The sequence below is a fragment of the Pongo pygmaeus genome, chromosome 10 (assembly GCF_028885625.2).
Source record: "Pongo pygmaeus isolate AG05252 chromosome 10, NHGRI_mPonPyg2-v2.0_pri, whole genome shotgun sequence".
Classification (NCBI taxonomy): Eukaryota; Metazoa; Chordata; class Mammalia; order Primates; family Hominidae; genus Pongo; species Pongo pygmaeus.
Window position 1 is genome coordinate 24,884,359 of NC_072383.2, and position 15,262 is coordinate 24,899,620.

At 33.8% G+C, this 15,262-nt stretch overlaps 1 protein-coding gene across 17 annotated transcripts in view; it reads right to left on the reverse strand.

Annotated features, from left to right (window-relative positions):
• Positions 1–15,262, reverse strand: part of SOX5 (SRY-box transcription factor 5) — a 1,038,078-nt gene that overhangs the window by 322,472 nt on the left and 700,344 nt on the right. The gene's annotated exons all lie outside the window — the stretch shown is intronic.

A 15,262-nucleotide genomic window follows, 5' to 3' on the forward strand; every position in this document is an offset into this window, starting at 1 on the left:
TATGGAGGTTCTCTCCTTTAAACTGAGTATAAATGACAATATAGTCTTATATGAAGCCTATATTATTAGATTTGTTTATTTTCCTGCTTTTGTTTGAGAGTCTCAGATTTTCCTATGGATATTAAATGTAGTGATCATTTGTGTTAAACTTCCTGACTTTGTAATATTTAAACGAATATCATTACACACAATTTATGTTCATTTTCAGTAGCTGCCTCTTCTTGATAATACTCTAATTAAAGTTTTAGTTTTTCCACCTCCCTCTCCTTCTTTTAAGAAAGCATCCATCACACAGGTTATTTGACATTAGACAAGAATATTCCAAGTTCAATTTTGCCAATGATGAAGACGTTTTCAACTTCACTTGTTACATGAAGCACAGTTTGTCAATACTCTTTGCTATTTTGTATTTTAATCCTCATTTGCCCTATAAAATAAGGTTTGTTGCAGTTTTTGCTTCTTCATAATCATGTGGATATGTGAATAAAAATAATTTATTGTATAGTTCTAAAATGTAAGTATCTTTTTATATTCTATTGTCATTTTCTCACATATTCTAGCACAACTCTGGTAATTTGTATAATATTTGGGGTATATTTTGTATAAAATATATTAAGTTGATTTTTTAGAAATTATCAGGAGGAGTGATAATGAAATGATAAAGAAAAATTAATTTTCCTACTTAAAGATTTTCCTTGTATAGTCTCTTACTTCCATAATCCTTTACCTCTCACAAAACAGACATCTTAAACATAAAGCTGTATCCTAAGATCTTTGAGTCTCACACTAAAAATATTTCTTAATTCTACAACATTAAAAGTTCGCATTAAAATATATTCGAATGTGTGCCTACTTAATATTCAGGATATTAGATTATACCTGTTTGCACATTTCTTCTGTACCTATTTGAGACACATTAATACAATCTGTTGACTTCCAAAAAGTAACAAATCACACTGATTGATACTCAATATTTTTAAGGTTAATGCAATATTTTTGACTAGCTTAAAAATATGCTAACATACTTGGTTTAAAAACCATCAGTGTAATTTTAAAAAATAGATTAAAAATAGAGATGTCAACACAAACATAATCTGTTGATATGATTTTTGTTGTTGTTGTTAACAGATATTAGTGAGTACAGGGACAACAGGCTATGTTACAAACATCAGTTTGTTGCATGTGGCTGAGGCATGTGGGGAAGGCAAAAAAAAAGAAAATGTGCATAACCGAATCTTCCAAATTATAATTCTAAATCTCAAACGGCTTGCATTTCTCACAAACATTACAGAATACACCTTTGACTAGCACTATGCCTTGAGTGAATATTTTATGGACAAAGTAGCTTATAACATACTTGGATTTAGAAATCAATGTACAAAATGTAACAATTACAAGCTCCTGCAGGTTAAGTGAAGGTACATTTCTGGAATTATTAAAACCTACATAAATATGCAAACACATAAACACACACACACACACACACACACACACATCCCTAAAAAGAGCAATCACAAATTCATTCAGTAAATTAATAGGAATGTTTTTATGAATGGTCCATAACACACATTAGCTGAGTTTCATGTGCAAACAGAATATTGCGAAACCTCTGTACTAATTTTCCACAGAAGATCTTCCTTCTCATTTCTTTCCAGGACCAAAAGCAGAAACATCCCAATGTTAGCTACACTTCGAACGTTTCTGTCTGTACTCTGCTTTCACATTATAAGATGACAAATTTTAGAAACAATAATTGGGCAGCTGACCTTTAATTGCCATCATTGGAAATTACAATGAAGTCAAGTCTATTAAAATATCAAAAATATCAAAAAATATCCAGATAAGGTATCCCATTTTGCGTATCTCTAACTTTCTACACCTTTCGACGAGAAAAAGAAATATGTTTTAAAATTTAGTATATTTCACAAATATTCTAAACTCAGTTGCTGCAGCAGTATAAAAATAAATTAATTAAACATTATTGCTATTTCACACAGGAATATTTATCTTATCACTATTTCACCTGCCTGATTACATTTCAGCCTCTGGCACTGTTAATCTCCTTAACAGTTTTATGTAGTTAACAGCTGTTTCAGTGTGGGACTCCATTGTTCATTTGCATGGTGAGTAGCTTGTTAAGGAGCGCTAGCACAGTCTTCAGTCAAGGAAATCCTAACTTTTTCAGAGTTCCTTCCCTGGGATTGCATTTGTCATACATGAAGTAATGATTCCATGTGTCACTTCACTTTGCTGGCAGGTGAAATCAAGAGAACCAGCTAACATAGGCATAAGTGGTCCAGACTAGCAATATCTATTTAATCAAGTGTTGTGAATTCTAAGGACATACCAGTACTTTGCAAACAAGTTCCCAGAACTGTGATATGCGACCTCTAAAGTCTAATCATAAAAGAGGTTTCTAAACTTTCAGAATAAAGTTGATAATGTTCCTTTGTTATTTTTGAACAAGTTTTGCTTAACCTTATCCCTTTTGTTATCTTTGCAACCAATAGAAAAAGAGTCTGCCTAACATATCTATCCTCATTAAAATATCTTTTTAAAACTGAATTCTTGTTAATTCATTTTAAAGACAGAATATTGCTATGAACACGTCGAAAGAAATATTATTTCAACCTTAATATTTAAACTCTATATGATGTGCTAATTAAGAAGAATTAACTCATTTTATAAAAGAAGAGATTATATGAAATAACCAGATACATGTGTTTCTTTTATTATTCAAACGACATTTCATCCTTGACTTCTGGCCTTAAGAAACATGTTATTATGCTTACTTCTTGGCCTTATAATAAACTGAAATTAAGTTCATACTTAGAAACATTACATTAATATTCAATCTATCAGACAGTAATTGATAAGAATGATAGCAAATATTTATTGAATACTTTCTGTTAGGCACTGCGTAAAGTGCTTTACATGTATTAACTCAATCCTCATGGCAAGCCTGATTATAATTTCCATTTCATAGCCGGATAAACTGAGACAGACAGACAGTATATGCTCAAGGTCACATGACTACCAAAAAGTAGAGTGAAAAATCAGCCCCAACCTATTGGGCTCCAGAGCCCTCAATCTTAACCATAGTGCTATTATACCTCTTTCATCTATGTCTGTATCTACCAATGTTAAGGGTGAACAGGACATTTGTCTTTTTAATAAGTATGACAATGAGAGGTTTCCACTGCAATACGTTCAAGTCCTAAAGAAAACAAACGAGATATATGCGTTTAAATTAATTAAATCAACCACATTCCAGACTTATAAAGCTCTTTCCATCCAAATATCTACTGGTTTATGTCATATTTTTTAGAATAAATTTTAATGTTTCAAGAATTATTTAAACCAAATATACAGATTTATATTTCTACATGACTAATCAAAGTAATGGTACTCAGTAGTCTATGTTTTTATAACTATCTTTATAAAATTTGTGAGCATCTCCAGCATCCTTTCCAGTAAAATTAAGTTTCCAATTTAGAAAAAAGCTAGTACAGAAGATCTGGACCATCATCAATTAGATTCTCATGAATGCATGTTCAGTAATTTGGGTATTGCATAGAGGTAGCATAAGATGAACTACAGATACACAGAGAACGTACTTTGGTGCTTAATAAGTTTTGACATAGTCATGTTCCTCTTCCAGCAATGAGTTGTGATTTATAAAATATCACCAGGATGTCTGGGCATGGTGGCTCACTCCTGTAATCCCAGCACTTTGGGAGACCAAGGCGGGCGGATCACGAGGTCAAGAGATAGAGACTGTCTTGGCCAACATGGTGAAACCCCGTCTATACTATAAATACAAAAATTAACTGGGCGTGGTGGTGCACACCTGTAATCCCAGCTACTCTGGAGGCTGAGGCAGGAGAATCGCTTGAACTCACAAGGCGGAGATTGCAGAAAGCCAAGATTGCGCCACTGCACTCCAGCCTGGTGACAGAGCAAGACTCTGTCTACAAAAAAAAAAAAAAATCACCAGGACAAGGTAAAACAAAACTTCAAAAAATATCTTGAAAGCTATAATATTTGGCTATTCCTTAAATTCCATCAAAAGAGGATAAAAATATACCTTATAACAAATGTTGAAACTAAATTTCACTACTTGTAATCTCTTCTGCCAAATTAGGAGGTATCAAATTGAATTTAGTTATAGAAAAAATATAATTGTTGTCTAAAGAGCTCTTTCAATTATTTCTTGTTATCTTGATTAAAATAATTTTTCATAAAATGTCTGCATGAAACCCTAAACCACACTTACGCTTTTGGGACTACTGATCCCTTGAAGATAGCTATAAATGCTATTTTAAACACATATGCACATGCATAAACACACAGACACACACTCATATAATTGCACACACAATTTCATATAGTTTTACAGAGTTAATTTTATATGTTCATAGTTCCAGTTATGAATCTCCTCCAGGAAATTCTCTATGAACTTTTATGAACCATGGATTCCAGGTTAAGGAATGTATACCTGACCTAAATATATACTTTCCTAGAAAAATAATGTAAGCTCATCAATATAGACAATTAGGTGATTTTAAAAAACCAGTTGCTTGCAAAAAAAAAAAAAAAAAAAACCTTATCAAGATAAATGCTTCTTTATCTTTTATCAAGATAAAAGTTTATTTAAGGTATATATGTTAATATCTTAAAATTTTACTGCTCTAAAGATAAACATTTAGAAAGAGATACATATTTTAGTTATTCTTTAAAGAGTAATAAATAGGGCAATCATTGTTTTCTTATTCAGCCATCATCTTGTGATAATATGCACAGAAATCAGAAATACAAGACAGAATTGCTAACTTCTACAAATGGGTTTTGCAATTTTGACAGCAAGTTTTATCAGCTCAATTTTCCAATATTAGTATTCCTAAAAATGAGATGTAAATATAAAAGAGATACATTGAGGCAAAACCAAGTTTAAAAAACTCAATAGAAAACACTGAGAAATTTTCTTTGGTTAAGGTTATCAAATTAAGTACTCTGGGAACAAGATACTGTCAGTTCCCAATACCCACAGAATAAAAGTCAGCACTTTACAGACAGACCTCTGAAGAGTGTTTCTTACAGTAATGATTATGGATCAAGTCATCCAATTTAAAGCCTTTCCTTAACTTTCGTCTGAAAAATAGCTAATTGTACTTAGGTCCAGTAGTTCAAAAAATGAAAAATAACAGAGGTACTTTTGTTTGGGCTATTTCAGTAGTTCACCGAGAGAGAGCTTATCACAACTGGTCATCCTTCTATATTTGAAAAAGCCACTGATAATACCTTTGTAAAACTGACAGATCAGCACCTACAACATCAGGGATCCTTAGTGTCTAAACAACTATAGGGTACACTACTTAAGATTATATTTTAGATGAGTGGGCCTGGAATCTATCTTGGGATGAGGTCAGAAAGCTACATATATGCATTTTTTAAAGTTCTCTAAAGAAGTGTGATGATCAGCGGCTAGGTTGGTATGTAGTGGCCTAATCTAGACCACTTACAAGCAAGTTAAGAGCGAAGCTGGTTTTTAAGGAATGCGTATATTATATATATTCAATATTTTTATATGATTGAAATTCTCTGAAAATTAGTATTCTGAATCCTTAGAAACGTTTATCCATCACAATATTAAAAATGGATAGAAATTCTAAAATACTTAAATAGGCATCTGCAACCTTCTTTCTCTATGATCTACGGAAAGCTCTAATTTCTTGAACTAATGAGTTCTAATTTTTTCTAACTTTTAAAGAACATTGGAAAAACCTTACAAATTAATTTGTGTCTTTAATGCAGACATAGTACACTCTTGGGGCAGACTGAATATTCTAGACAGTAACAGTCCTCATCAAGTTCAGGTAAAAAGATTATCATTTTATAAAAATGGCCCCATTATACTTCAAAAATATAATCCAGCCCGTATTTCAAACATTTCTTATGTATTTTGGGACAGTGCAAACAGAAGTGAGAACTCTTTAATGTTTTTTTCAAAGCCTAAAAATATAGACTCTTTTAAAGATTGCTATTCAACAGGATGGAAATTCAGCAGAAGTCTAACTTGGTTTGCATTTCTTTGCCAAGCATTGAGATGAAATGTTAGTTTAGGCTTATATTTAATTACTAATTAGGAAACTAAATAAATATTTAAAAGTGTGTTCTTTAAAAAATGCATTCAAATGGTACTAAACAGCAATAAAGAATGATAGCATAGTGACAGGTGATTTTTATAAACGTGATTCGCAAACAGTGGTCCTCAAAATAATGTCATTGGCATCACCGGGGAACACTTTAAACATTTTTCTCAGGCCTCACCCCAGACTTCCTGAATCAGATGTTCAGGAGGTGGAGCCCAACCAAATCTGAGTTAACAAGCCTTCCATGTGAGACTAAAGTTTGAGAACTACTGTCATAGAAAAAACTGTTAAGAGCTAAGGAGAGAAAAAGAGGCAGAGAAGGAAAGAGGGGAATGATTAAAAGCTGCAGTGGGGAAGAAAGACATCACTAAAGTAATGGGACAAGAATTTGAGAAGAGTGAGAAAAGATAATATATTCCAGGGAGGAAAAGAAGGGTAGTGGGGATGGAGAAGAGTCAGAAAACATGCAAAAATTATATATATATATATATAAACATATTGTAAAAGAATGACTTTGAATTTTTTAATAGTCATTTTGGCATTTGTTGAAACACACTTAGGTTTCCTGATGTCCTACTAACTATATAGATTAGGAAATCTCAGATTTATGTCAAAATTGAATTTTGAAAATAGATTGTTTTTAGAAATGCACCAACATTTAGTTAAAATTTATTAATGATTAGATCTCATTTACAATATGAAAATATTAATTTTGTTTTATAAATCACTATCAGATTTACCATCTAATTTAATTATGGTGAATGAAGCTGAAAGTTAAGGGCAAATTTTCTGATTATCAATAAGAGATGCTATAAATAGGAGAAACAGTTTTAAAAATATCTTTATTTTCATGTAGATGCTGCATGGGCAAAAGTGTCTAACGTGTTTTTTTTTCCCAAACGATCCTTCAGAGTATTTGAAAATATTCCTTTAGAATCACATTTGCTAATAATCTCAGAAATGCTGCATTCAAGAATAAAATGTATGTTTTCATGTGCTCTCAAAACCTCTTAATAAGCAAAAGTGGCATTTAGAAAATTGCTAATACATTAACTAATAGAACCTGTAAAAACAAAGAACATTTTGTGCTGTGACAGCCTCATTATCTTCCTGCGGATGATATGTGCTCTGTGTCTTAGTTATGTTTAAACATCTAGCAAATACACTTTAAGACATTTGATGATCTCTTCCCTGAGTGAGCAAAGACCAACCATAAGACGTGTCTAAACAAAAGTTAGACTGCAAATCAAAACATTTCCTTTTAACATTTGTAATACATTTAACATTTATTGTAACTAGCCACTGATTAGATATAATTTTTCTGTCATTCTCCTAAATCTCTAGAACCTTTTTATTGTCGTTTTTAATAAACTTGACCAAATATCTATTCACTCTATGTGTCTGAAGGAAGAAATGAGATATAAGGAATTTCTCAAATTTTCATCTGTATTCTGTACCAAAATTTTTAATAGAGTTGCTTAAGTATAGAAAATTGAGGAAATGACTTACTTTTATCCCACACAGCAATAAATGTAGTTTTTTTACACAGAGCATCCACTCAGTAAAGAAGCTAAATGTTTGCTAGCACTGCTTATAACTGGAAACTGACTATGTCTTCACCAATAAATAAAACAGATTGTGGTCCTCCACGCAGTAAAATATAATGACAGCAAAGCAGTATGAAGCAGTTGTTAAGAAACTGGAGGCAGAAGTCAGGATATTTGGGTCTAGGACAGGCTCTGTTATTTATAATCTGTATTATACAGTTATATTATACAGTTATATATAATTGTATAATCTAGGGCAATTGTCTAAACTCTCTACACCTGTTTCCTCATCTAGAAAATGGGATAAGTGAAAATTAATTCATATGTATATGATTTATCTCCAAAATTCAACACGAATGAAAATAAACTTTTTAAAAAGGAAATATTATTTCATTCACTCTATTTTCTCTTTCATTTACATAATAAAATGTTTTGAATGCGAACTTGCAGGGCAGCATGAAGATGGGTTAAGCACACTGAATTTGAAGCCAAATAGCCTTTGGTTCAAATCCTGGTTCCATCATTCACCAGTTGTGTGACCTTGGACAAGTCACACACATACAAGTCAATCCCTGTATGCCTCAATTTTCTCATCTGCAAAATGGGGATAATATTAGCATCTAACACCTCACTGGGTTGCTAGAGGATTATAAGTTAAAATATAATGAGTTATATGAGCTGGGGTATTACATAAGTTAATAATATGTGTTATGAGCTATAAAATTCATAAAATGGCAACAAATATTACAAGATCTATATGAGTGTTTGTTAAAATAAGTGTGCTTCCAGGTATATTAGCCTATAAAGATGAATAAAACATAGAATATACAAAAATAAATAAAGAAAAAAATAGACCCTTTACCAGAAAAGCAAAGAAAAAACATATTAGGAGGAGAAAAGTCCTTTCTTTCACCCACCCTACCAAATACAGAATATGCCTATACAAGCAGTTTTTATAGTTTTTTCTGCTAAAATCAAACTGTATCCAGGGAAACATTTTTTAAATAATTTAAAATTTATTTAATGTGGCCCATTTTTAAAGATAACCTAATACCAACTTTTCTTTTGTTTTTAAGGGAATAAAAGGTATTCCACAAAATGCCATACAGCATTAGTAGGCTTTTACCTCTGTTGCATACTCAATTTTCAAATTTCACAGTTTCATGGTTCTCTACAAAGTGATAACTCAGGGAAACAATCAAAGAAAAGATGTTCAGTTACTACTCATTATGAAATAAAACTATTAAAAGTGAAAGTTTGAAAAAAATGAAGAGTAATGAGTTGTCATAAATACATGACACCAATTACTTTTTATGTCATGTTTCTATTTTTCTCTTTCTTTTTCTGAGATGTGCACATCAAGCTTTTTCTTTCTTTGTGAGGACATCAGCACCACTAGATTGTCTGGCAAATAAATCCTTATTTTCTTACAGGAAAAATATGAAACAACAATAGTAATATGAGGAAGGATACTACCAAGTACAAATTCTCCATTTTTGCTATTTCTCTCTGCTATGCTCCAGCAGCACCTTGAAACACATTCTCCAGGGAATTTCTCTGAGAACTATAAAAGAAAAAGTCTGTAAAACGTACACCTTCTCACTATATCAGGCTAATTTCATAGCCTAAAATCAGTCCGCTCTGTTATGCCAACACCCTAGTCTTCCCCTTAAAAAAGAGCTAAAGACCTATTTTTTCTATACTAATTAAGCCTCTCAGTAGAGAACTATGTTTAGGGCAAAAGAAGCTTTTTGTGAAAGAAACCTTTAACATGAACTGACATTAGGCAGTGAGTTGAGAAATAAGAAGCACAAGTTTCAGTTCTCAGTCAAAAAGTAATGGTAAGGTATTAAACAGTCCACAGACTCTTACAAAATTTCCCAACTAGCCAAATCACTTATTCACACTATAAAGCAGAATTTCCTGAACCCACTTTAGCGGGCCCATAAGGACCATCCCACAGCGCACACAATCACCGAGGTAGTCATTCTTAATGTAAAATATTAGGTTCTCTGCAAAGATTATATTCTTGTAGTTTACATGAGCAATGCTATACAAAGATTTTGTCAGTCTTAGAGTTTTAAAGGACATAAAAAGCACCTTTACATTATTAGGCATTTTCTTGATGAGATACACAAAATCTGTTTATTCACTAATGTTTCAGTCAAAATATAGCTACCAGTTTTGGAGTTTTTAAAGACACTGTTGCAAATGTTCCATGAACTTTTAACAAATAATTCTCAGAGAAATTCCATGAAAAATGTTATTGCTATTTAACATACAATGAAATTAAAGTTCTAAAAGTAATTTACCCAAAATAATTGTAGGAAATGGTAAATTGGAGAATTAAACCTAAGATTCAATTCTGAACTCCTTGCTGTGGTCATCATTAGGCTTCCTCAACTGATTCAGGTGCTGCAAGAAATGCCAAAGGTATAAGAAAATAAAGCTGGTTTTCTCTCTCTTCAAAGAGTTTAAAATTAAATTTGAGAGGCACTGAAATGCACCTGAAACAATTAGGAATCATAACAACTATAATAAGCACTAATTTTTAGAGTAGCAAATTATACAAGCCAAAGAAGTTTAGAGAAGAGAGAATGCTGGAAATCAAAGAAAAATGGAAAACTTCTTATCATAGTACTAATCACACTCTTTTAGGATTGTTCATTTAATCTTCTTTCTATACCATGAAGACAGGGGACATGTCTGATTATTCACACACACACTACGCCTTGTTATTAATGTTCCATAAATTCATATTGAGTTAATTACTAATTTATTAAATCCTCATGTATAGAGAGTCATTTAGTTTAAGCCTAGAAGAAATAAGTGAAGAGGAAAAGATACAGAGCATTCCCAGAGGCCCCACCCAGGAAATTTTACAGTGCATATACACACACGCTACAGTGAAGGAAGTGGCTTAACCAAAAGAAATGAAGAATAATAAATAGAAGACTAACATAGGAGAGTCATTTCATGAAGGGTCATGAAAGTCAAGTAGGGTAGTTTACATTTGACCTAGCAGGCAATGGAGAACTATTGTTGATCTACAGCGAGTGATTCTATTAAAGTAGCTTGTTAGGAAGATTAGTCTAGCAGTGGTATGTAGAATTAATTGGGTAGAGGAAAAAGTAAAGATCTCCACTGAATAGGAAACTGTTACCATGACACATATGTGACAATAAAAGGCCTTCCACTAGATTGTAGCAGTGGGAGTTGAAAAGAACCATCACATCTATCTGTCATCTGTGATTATGAACTGTTTTGGAAAATAGGTTACACTCAGAAAGGAGCTTTTCCAAACCTTATATATTCAGATTATTTTTGTTCACATTCCAGAGTACATTGCCCTTCCCTCTTCATTCATAGCCTAGTGATGGCTACTTCTATAGGGACAATGACAGGAATGTGTAAGGTATATGGAAAAAGGCTAATACCCACTTTTAGATGGTTAGATACTCTATACACAATGTGTGATAATCAATGACAGTGTACTTAGGGAGTTTTTTCTTTCTTTTTTTTTTTTTTTTTTTGAGGTGGAGTCTTGCTCTGTAGCCCAGGCTGGAATGCAGTGGCACGATCTTGGCTGACTGCAACCTCCCCCTCCCAGGTTCAAGCGATTCTCCTGCCTCAGCCTCCTGAGTAGCTGGGATTACAGGTGCCTGCCACCACGCCTGGCTAATTTTTTGTATTTTTAGTAGAGACAGGGTTTCACCATATTGGCCAGGCTGGTCTCGATCTCCTGGCCTCAGGTGATTGGCCTGCCTCAGCCTCCCAAAGTGCTGGGATTACAGGCACGAGCCACCATGCCTGGCCAAGAGTTTTTTTAATTTGTAATTTAATATGCCTGTGTGTGTGTGTATATGCAAGGCAGGTACATATATGTGCACTTTGTTTTTTTGTTTGTTTGTTTGTTTACAATGTATGTTACTTTCCTATGAGAAGTGCTAAAAAATAATAATAATAAATCACTAATTAAACTTAAGAGCCTCTGCACAGCAAAAGAAACTATCAACACAGTAAAAAGACAACCTACAGAATGGGAGAAAATATTTGCAAACTATGCATCTGACAAAGGTCTAATATCCAGCATCTATAAGGAACTAAAATTAACAAGACAGAAACAAACAGCCCTATTTAAAAGTGGGCAAGGGACATGAACAAACACTTCTCAAAAGAAGATGTACATGCACCCAACAAGCATATGAAAAAAAGCTCAATATTACTGATCACTAGAGAAATTCAAATAAAAACCACAGTGAGATACCATCTCACACCAGTCAGAATGGCTATTATTAAAAAGTCAGAAAGTAACAACAGGTGCTGGTGAGGTTGCAGAGAAGAGGGAACCCTTATACACCATTGGTGGGAGTGTAAATTAGTTCAACCATTGTGGTAAGTAGTATGGTGACTCCTCAAAGAGCTAAAGCCAGAACTACCATTTGACTCAGCAATCCTATTACTGAGTATATACACAGAGGAATACAAGGCATTCTACAGAAACCTGCATGTGAATGTTCATTGCAGCACCGTTCACTGTTGCGGGAAGTCAGGGACCCTGAACGGAGGACCGGCTGAAGCCGTGGCAGAAGAACATAAATTGTGAAGATTTCATGGACGTTTATTAGTTCCCCAAATTAATACTTTCATAATTTCTTATGCCTGTCTTTACTGCGATCTCTGAACATAAATTATGAAGATTTCATGGACATTTATCACTTCCCCAATCAATACTCTTATAATTTCCTATGCCTGTCTTTAATCTCTTAATCCCATCATCTTCGTAAGCTGAGGATGTATGTCACTTCAGGACCCTGTGATGATTGCGTTAACTGTACAAATTGTAAAATACGTGTGTTTGAACAATATGAAATCAGGGCACCCTGAAAAAGAACAGAATAACAGCGATTTTCAGGGAACAAGGAAAGATAACCATAAGGTCTGACTGCCTGCGGGGTCGGGCAGAATAGAGCCATATTTTTCATCTCACAGAGAGCCTATAGATGGACATATGAGTAGGAGAACTATCGCTGAATTCTTTTTCCAGCAAGGAATATTAATAATTGATAACCCTGGGGAAGGAATGCATTCCCAGGGGCAGGCCTACAGATGAACGCTCTGGGAGTGTTTGTCTTATGCAGTTGAGATGAGGGATGAAATATGCCCTGGTCTCCTGCAGTGCCCTTCAGGCTTACTAGGATTGGGAAATTCCAGCCTGGTGAATTCTAGTCAGACCAGTTATCTGCTCTCAAACCCTGTTTCCTGTTAAGATGTTTATCAGGACAATGCGTGCCCAGCGGGACATGGACCCTCATGAGTAATTCTAATTTCACCCTTGCCTTGTGATCCTGCTCTGCCCCTCTGCCTTGTGATCTTTTATTGCCCTCTGAAGCATGTGATCCCTGTGACCTACTCTGTATTCATACACCCCTCCCCTTTTGAAATCCCTAATAAAAACTTGCTGGTTTTGTGGCTCAGGTGGGCATCACGGAACCTGCTGACATGTGATGTCACCCCTGGAGGCCCAGCTGTAAAATGTCTCTCTTTATACTCTTTCTCTTTATTTCTCAGACCGGCCAACACTTAGGGAAAACAGAAAAGAACCTACACTGAAATACTGGGGGCTGGTTCCCCCGATAGTTCACAACAGAAAAGACATGGGATTAACCTAAATGCCCATAAACGACAGACTGGATAAAGAAAATGTGGTACAAATATACCATAGAATATTATGCAGCCATAAAAAAGAATGAGATCATGTCTTTTGAGAGAATATGAATGAAACTGGAGGCTATCACTCTTAACAAACTAAAGCAGAAACAGAAAACCAAATTCTGCATGTTCTCACTTATAAGTGGAAGCTGAATGATAAGAACTTATGAACACAAAGAAAGAAACAACAGACACTGAGGTCTTCTTGGGGGAAAACGGTGGGAGGAGGGAGAGGAGCAGAAAAGATAACTATTAGGAACTGAGCTTAATACCTGGGTGATGTAATAATATGTACAACAAATCTCCATGACATGTGTTTATCTGAGTAACAAACCTTCACATGTACCCCCAAACCTAAAATAAATTTAAAAAAAAAGAATACTAAAAACATGTTCCCAATCCTAGAGACAATTTGAAGGAAGCAATGATAAGATTAACTTGAAAATAATAAGAAAAAAAAAAAGAGTCAAAGATAAACATGGTTTTTGCTTGGGAAGTTGAAACAATGATTATGGTATTGACAAAAACAGAACGGTTAGCAAACAGAGATAATGTTTTAAATAGAATCAGTACGTCTAGTAAATTTCAATAAGTCTGCCCAACTAAATTAGTTTATAACTTGAGCATTAGTCCTGCTTTCTGACCCCAGGACTTTAAGAGATGCCATATAATCTCTCTCAGGAAATTCAACTGTTTGAGATCTTTAAATTTGTATATGGAACATCTAAAGGTAGATGTGCCTAAAAAAGGCAGGTGAAAAAATAAAGGCTGTAAAATAATGACTTATGAAGCATTGATTTCCAGTGAATGATTAAATGCACTTCAGGTCATAAGCTCTTAAGAGAGTATCCACAGGGCGAAGAGCAAACGGCCAAGCCCTCTTCACCTATGCCTAAAAATGGCAGTTATAAGAGAGTAACACCTTCTCCTTCAGTGACTTGGGTCTGCCCTGTACATTTTTGAAAGTTTATCATTATTTATAATTAGATTTTGAAAAACAAAGTATATTTTGTAAAAAAAAAAAAAAAACAAAAAAAAACCCTGCCAACGTAGAAATAATAATGAGCACCTATAGAATATGTCAAACAGAGGGAGAAATAGGAAAATGAGAAGGCTCTAGAACAACAAAGTAAGAATCAAAGATTTTAGTTACTCCAGGAAGACCAAAGCATGACAAAAAGATATCATTGTAAAACTAAGGGATAAAATTAGAAACTGAAGCAACTTTCTCTTACTGACAATGAATGGGCTCTCAGAACGCTGAGTTCTTGGTGCTGTGTGTTCTGCCTCTAAAATCCTTGCCACATAAATGTTAACAATAAAGGGGGAAAATGAAATTTGTCAATATAAAAAAATGTTTTTCAGAATCCTACTGCTGTTTATTGCTTTATTGAGTTGTGACTACAGGTGACAGTATTTTCACTCCCATTAAGAAATTACTTTGTCATGGAAACTTGGTGAACATGTACATATAAAAATAAAATTGCATTTAAGTTATACTAAATCCTATGGAGTATAAAGAGGAGATAAATAATTTTGAATTTTGGACAGATGTTTCCACTTCTACAATTCTACTTGAATTCCTGTTTTCCGAATATCTTTGGATATTTCTGCTATCCCAAAGTGCTCTGGCTTGGTGCTCAATAACCCTTAAAAATGCCGATTCGTAATAAAAGTATTTACTCTTTATATTCCCAGATTCAAGAGAATACAAACTCTATTTATGTTATAAAGCTACATTGTTTGACTAATGGAGCTCAATTTAAAGAGTCATTTTCTTTAAGTCTCAAACTTACTGAGTCTCAGGATGGGAAACAACCAGCTTTGAGGTGATTCACATTTAGAGGCTCC